The following is a 7,627-nucleotide window of genomic DNA, read 5'->3' as shown; positions in this document are numbered from 1 at the left end:
GAAAAAATACTGATTAATTATTTTAATATTTATAAGAAATGAACATCGTTTAAAAAAAAAAAGTATTTGAAGGAAATTAACCTTTTTTATTGAGGAGAAAATCTTATATTTGGAGAAATATTGACATGCCTAAAGGTAACAAAATATTGATATAATACATTACCCATACATATTTATTATAATAATATTCAATTCTACACGGCACGTATTATAACAGGGGACCCGTCTTGATTGCACTGGCAGGATGTGGATCGGAAGATACTTAATTCAAACCATGCTTGAAAACGGTCGTACGAAATCAAAATAAACAATATTTCCACGACACGAAACACAAAAACATTGGTTCTGCGAATATAGAAAGCGGAAACGATAAGCTTTTTGTGACGATGCAGTGTCGTTTGAAATCGATATTTGGTACCGAATCACATACACTATTTTATGCCCAAATATTTATTGTATATATTGCACTAACTAAAACAGCTGACAGTGACTATAACGACACCAAAATGATCGCAGTTACCCACTTGAAATTGTGCCGTAAGTCCAAGTTCATTTTCACATCACCTATACGTATCGTGTGGCTGTTATAATATTCTGATTGACTATGTAATCATATGATATCACTCATTAACAATGACCTACTACGGAGTTTGTTCAAGTTCAACTTTTAGACACGACCCGGCGAACAACATAGATGCGAACCAGGTTTGACTATTTATAGGTGTATGATGTGGATAATTGTTACCGATATTAAACCACGGTCGAAGTAATCACCCCTCTTCTTCACCAGTAAACCATGTGGCTTACGTTACTCGTGATTGGGCAATCGCGATTTATTTTTCGCTGATGGCCATCGACCATTTTTTTTATTGTTACGTTATAAATACGCCGTTCAATTTTCAATGATTCCTTTATTACTGATCAAATTAAAATATAATATTGATAGAGTACTTATTCGTAAGTGTTTCTGCATCGTTGGTTAGTTAGTCTGAACAAAATGCGGTCGTCTCTATCCTTTTTAACCTCCTCCACCGTGTCGTTTGTGATCGATTTTCGATCAAATAGTTTATACGAATGTGTAAAGTGTTCTGCAATGCGACAATATATCTTAGAAACAAGTTTATATAAAATTACATAAATCTCATTTAGGGGGCACAATTTTTTTTATGGTCATATTTGCGTTTATGATTTTTTTTTAATAAATATTATAATTTTCCCTGAAAACACTTTATTTATTCGTATTGTTTTATATTCCTATGAATCATGCAACTACAAACAGTATTCTGAGTACTGTGACCATGTTCTTTGATAATAAAATATTGAAATGTATCAGTATGAGGCGTTTGAGGAGGGAGGGGGGAGAGACTCAAATAAAATAGTACTTTTATAATATGAAAGTTGTAAGTACGGTAAAGGTCGCTCACAACAACACCGACACGCGTTTGAAATTTTCGGTTTTATATAGGAACTCCAAGAAGTATATATTATTTGAGATTGAAGTAAACCACATCCACTCGAGCGATCCAAAATGTTTTATGTACTGTATAATATATTAATATAGGTACCAATAATTGTGTTAAAACTTTTTTAGATACTCGTTTACGAAAAAAATATTACGATGAGAGAACGATTTTTCTATTACGAATTCGTATATTTTTATTAGATTACTATATACTTATACAATGCGTATAATTATATTATATATAATGATAATGTTTATAATTTGTTTGTTTTTTTTATGTTTTCTTTAATATCATAGGTACCTGTTACTTGAATAATATTCTTATATTTTATGTTATATTTTTTCAAATATATCAGAGGTGTATAAATTTGAAATGTTGCTACAAAGAGGTTGATAGGCACTAAATTAATTTGATATCTATATTATGAAACAATTTTGGACTTCGATGCTAAAAATAATGTTATAAAAATTCAAAATACATAAGTTCTTAAAGCAAAATTATCATATTTTCATATCCCTTTCACTTCTAAGAATTAAACTATTACCTAATAGTCTATCATGTCGCTAGCAGCCTAAGTATTGTTATAAATTTGATATTTTTTATTTTAACTATGTTTCAATTTCTAAATTAAACTTAATACGTATAAATAATTATATATTGTACAAATATTAATAAAATATAGTGAAAAGCTAACAATTATACAATAGATATATTTTAATATATTATACAAGTATAATAGCTTAGATCAATATAACATTGGTACATGAAAAAAAGTAAAAAAAATTATTGATAATAACCAGCTAAATTATGAAGATGGTGATTTGTTCTTTAGTCGGTAAGTACATGGTGTATGAGAGTGGTAATCAAGATTATTAATTTGGTTAATATTTTATTTTACACTCAATTTTTCTGATGGTCTTTTTGAAACATTACAAAAGTAACTGCATTTGAGTCACATCTATGTCATAACTCATAAGGTTCACCTGAAAATAGCAGTGCCCCTGGATTTTAAGTAGCGTGTCGTAAGGCACATATGCCAGATTATTATTGCTTTTGTCTTGTTGCTGTTGTTCAGTGTACTTGTTAGTTGTTTCTAGTACGTTTACAACAACATGTCAACAATACGTGAGCAATTTAATGAGACACATGCGGTAAACGATTAATATATTTGTATGGGCTTTGTTGTAAAACAAGCAGTACAGTGTTCTATATTTTATTAATTAACGTTAAGGTGGTACAAGCATCTAACATATTGTTACAGACCCAAATTTTAATGAATTCAATTTATCAAATTCTGTTGAATGCAGGAGATATTTTTATTTTATAAAAGTTTTATTTTATTTTTTATTACATCATTATTTCTAATCTTAATAATAATTGTATTTTAGTATCATCCATTTACAATATTTATGGTCAGTTTTACTGTATTCTCCATTAATTAAATTCCAGATGATGGATGATGTTCCTTAGGTAAATATAACTCTGTAAATAAATACATATTTCAAACATAGCAACAGTTAAATTTAAATCTATCTTAAGAATAATATTATTGACAACTATTTGATTTATTTATTAATTTTCTATAACCGCAGTAATAGTTTTGAAAATAATTTAACGTTATAAATACATTAAAATTAAATATAACAATATATGAAAATAGTTAATTTACTTTTTGACGTCATTATTTTATTTATTCATATTTTTAACTGAGACGTAAATTTAAAGCTATGTTCTATAGCTTTGTTTTTAATATTTAAATAAAATTATATGCATATTTTATGTTTTTAATTTGATTGGTATAAATTATAAATGAAATATATTTAATACACTCATTTCGATGTAAATACATAATATATATTATTATTAGAGTATTTCAGACAAAACATTAGTATGGAATAATAAAAAAAAATTGATAATAAAATAAAATGTAAAAACTAGCAAGTATTGTTTAACGTAACAATTAATTAATATTACGCTCGTCAAATAAAAGCAAAAAGTTTAACGAGAGTTCAAAATGGATGAATTCTTGAAAGTTAGACAGAACATATGAATATTTGAATGATTTATAATTAAACGTACTAACGTACTCTTAAACTTGAGATGGATCACCAGTCCGTCTTTTGTTCGAAAATGTTCAAATAAATAACAATTAACAAACCTCAACGCTGCCATTACATTGCCAACACACATTGATCCAAAGTACTTCAGTCATTTATGCACTCATCGCAGGGAGTCATTTTCGCCACGATTTACACAACACATTCTATTAATGTGCATTAAGTGTGACCCCATTAGCCACGAGAATGAGAATTGATGCACTACAATGTATTTTGAAGTTTTACAACATTTATTAAACGTTCTTATGTGTTAAAGTCCGTCTATTTTTAATCTTAATGTTCAATATAATATGAGTACTATGGTAACATATTATAAAACAATCTATACTATATTATATATGATTAACCTAATCTAATAATAAATACATAGGTAGATACCCCCTGATCTCACAAAAAGTTCATACTCAGCAGTAGTTTAAACAAAAAAAAATGTTTACTTGAACAATTCTATCATGTGAAATTTTGGAACCTACATTAAATAGGTTAAGACTAAAACATTGAAAATTGTTGTATCTCTTAGATGATTAATAATCGTAATACAATTGTATCTGAATTTCATCGAAAACAAATTAGTAGATACTCGACTAAAATTAAAATGAAGTTATTTTCTTCGATAATTAAATGTTTTTGGGTTTATTTAAAACTTAGAACTTGGTACTGTAACCATTTCACAAGCAGATAGAGTAAAGAGGAATTATTATACAAGAGACACTGTTTGTGTTGATTGACTTAATTAAACTGATTAACAACCATATATTTTCTACTGTGGGTCGATAGTTCAACGAATTAAAATAGTGAACGACCAAGATTGTAATAAATGTAAATAATTTCTGTTTGTTATTTCAACAAAAAATAATTGTTTTTATTTTTTATTGGATCCAATATAATATTACTTCTATTGTGTACCAACTACCAATTTAAAACTAGCACATAAAGGTTTACATAAATTAAGTTTCAGACAATTAATAAATTTACATTATTTAGAATCAATTATAAATTAATATAGAAAATTATAAGGAAAAATAATTTCATTGTTTAATTTATGAAACCAAATGAAAATGCTAACTTTTTACATAATATTTGTATAATGTAAGTATATTCTTTAATATTATGTAATAAGGATTTTGTTTACATTTATTCCCATCAAGGAAATTCCCCGAAGAGCTCATTTTCACTATAACATGTGGAGCACTGAATTGAATGGAAACAATGTTCTCTAATGTTAGATCTTACATTTCAATAACATGTCCTATTGTTATCACTAAAATACATGATTCTAGTAATGACAATTAAACCAGACACAGCATAATATTATAATAGTATGCATTCAAATGTATAACATATTATAATTCAATTTTATATTTTGAGCCATTAAATCTAATATAATATGAAGGTTGATAATCTGTACACACGTTTTACTTAAAAACATTATACTTATAATATTGTATTCAAATATACAAGGATTAACACTCGATTTCACCAAAAATAATAACATAATGTTTTTGCTAGTATCTTTCTTACATAGTAGTCATTACATACCAAAAATGTATACTATACTTTTAAGTCATTGCTATTTTGAATTTTATATCCTAAAATTAATGTTTTTTAATAACTATAATACGTAAATATTAAAGTTCAAACGAGAAGTTTATTATTTATAACTTATAAATTATAATTATTTTATAGCTATTCATTCAATTTGCTTAAGGATAATGGTGCAGGAAATACTATTATTCATGATTAGAGTGGTAGGTAATTTAAAGTCAGACAATATGTCATCTACACAACGTATGATTATATTTTTAGTACAAACTAATATTTATGGACATTATTATATAGATACGTTTCAAAATTTTCAAAGAAATCTAAGATGTAAGGAATTGTCAATACAATGGAAATCTCTTCTCTATTATTATAATATTATAGAACTATTCTATCATTCTATAAAGAGTGATTGAGCTAGAGTACATACTCTATATCAAAAAAATCTTTACATCTACAAGTACGTGATTTTTCCATGTAATGCATAATATTATTATATTCTAAAGGCTCTTATTTTCAACTATTGTGTGTATCCGTGTGTAGTTAGTAGTCCCTGACTGTCATTTCTAGTAGTCTTTTCTGTTGAAATACGCATACGATTCGTTTATCATAACATATTTCTAATTCAGCATTTCATAAAAATTACTTATATTGAATTATCAATAGACCGTGTATTCAGTCATCAACTATTCAGATGTTACTAATTTACTATGCACAACAACTTGAACAGCCAATTCAGTTTAAAATTCTAACCGAGTATTAGATCTTAGTGTTTTTATTGAAATAAAATCTATCATATGAAATAATATTTTGGATTAAAGTATGATGAATAATAATACATTATACTATTATATTATCACTAAATATATTTTTGATCTGTGTACTTTGTATAAATTAGTTAAAAAAAGTTTTTATTATAATATCTAATATGAGCAATAATGGATATAGATAAATTATAAAGAATTATAGGAGCTATTATACAAGACATAATGAAAAGTAATAACGCTTAGCTAAATATAAGTATATGTAATTTCTTGGTGAAAACATAAATTCACCACTATCTAACAGTATTTATGATTTAGGTACCGTTTATACTATGTTGAATTGCATGATTAAATAATTTATAATAGATTTGAAGATGGCTCCTCAATTTCTAAATTTAAAAAAAACAAGTAGGTTTATAAGTTGAGTAAAATATACGAGATCAGTTATTATGTTCTAATATAACATTTTAAAATAATTCTATGAGAAAATCGATTCAAGATTAACTATCATCATGTATTCAACATTTTTTTGTGATTTCTTTAGAATAATATCCTTATGAAAACTACCAGGTAAATAGAAAAGCCTATCACTGAAAAGTACCAATTAATTTTCAATCGAAAAAATAGTCAATACCTTCATCACCCTTTCCTAAAATTTCAATGTATTACTATTACTAACACTATTTATTTTTTGAATTATTTATAAGCCGTTAGCTTATTTTTTTTATTATGTTTCCGTTATTAAAATGGCCTATAGAACTGCGTTGCCAAATGGTTTGACAAATAAATTGTCTTGAAATGGTACTATAAAAAGTCATTGACAGTATGATTATATAATTTGTTGAAATAAAAATAAACTCTGTTCACTGCCAAAACTATCTTATTTACAACACTGTTTAAATTGTGTATATCAAATGTATTAAAAAAAAAAAAATGAAAAATTTCAGTTTGATTCCATCTAGTAATAATATATTGTTTTCATATATGGCATTAAACTACTACCATTTATTACATTAAAATAAAATATTATAAAAGTCGTAATTGTTTGTTTAATAAATTATAATGATAAGAGAGAAAAAATTGAGCATCTGATTGGCGATGATATTGCAAATGTTTTGAACCACAATAACACAACACAACAACAATGTAGTATAATACATCAGTATGTCGATTAACGTTATTGTTATGGTCGTGGTAACTGGTAAGTATTACAAAGAATCACAATTATTTATTGTAGTATAAATGTACTGGCGTACTCGTATACAAGCACTATAATACAGTACCCATGGTTCAAAGTACTACATTTCCCAAAGGCCATATTTCTGATATTTTCTTCTGAAATTGAATCTCGGAGTTCTAGTAATATTCTTGACGATTTCTTTGATGTATGAATGCACTAAAATATCTGTGCTTTTTATTTATCTATATAACGGCCACTGCAGTAATTGTAAAGATTAAATAATATTTTAATATGTGATGTGTGTACCTACTTGACTACTTCGTTAGAACGCGAGAAATTAAAATTTGTCATCGCAAACCATTCACTGAGTCTCTCTCGACTTATTTGTGTTAACTCGGTAAACTCATTAAACCGACGTCCGCCGACGAAAAATCGGATTCGTAATTATATGACATAAAATAATATTTTCTACAAAATTGTTTTCGGAACACTTTATGGATTCTCGGTACTTTCGATAAACGTCGCGGAAACGCCATTAATACCAAAAATAAATCCCTTTTG

Source organism: Rhopalosiphum maidis, chromosome 2, assembly GCF_003676215.2.
Source record: "Rhopalosiphum maidis isolate BTI-1 chromosome 2, ASM367621v3, whole genome shotgun sequence".
Taxonomy (NCBI): domain Eukaryota; kingdom Metazoa; phylum Arthropoda; class Insecta; order Hemiptera; family Aphididae; genus Rhopalosiphum; species Rhopalosiphum maidis.
This window is presented reverse-complemented; position numbering follows the sequence as displayed.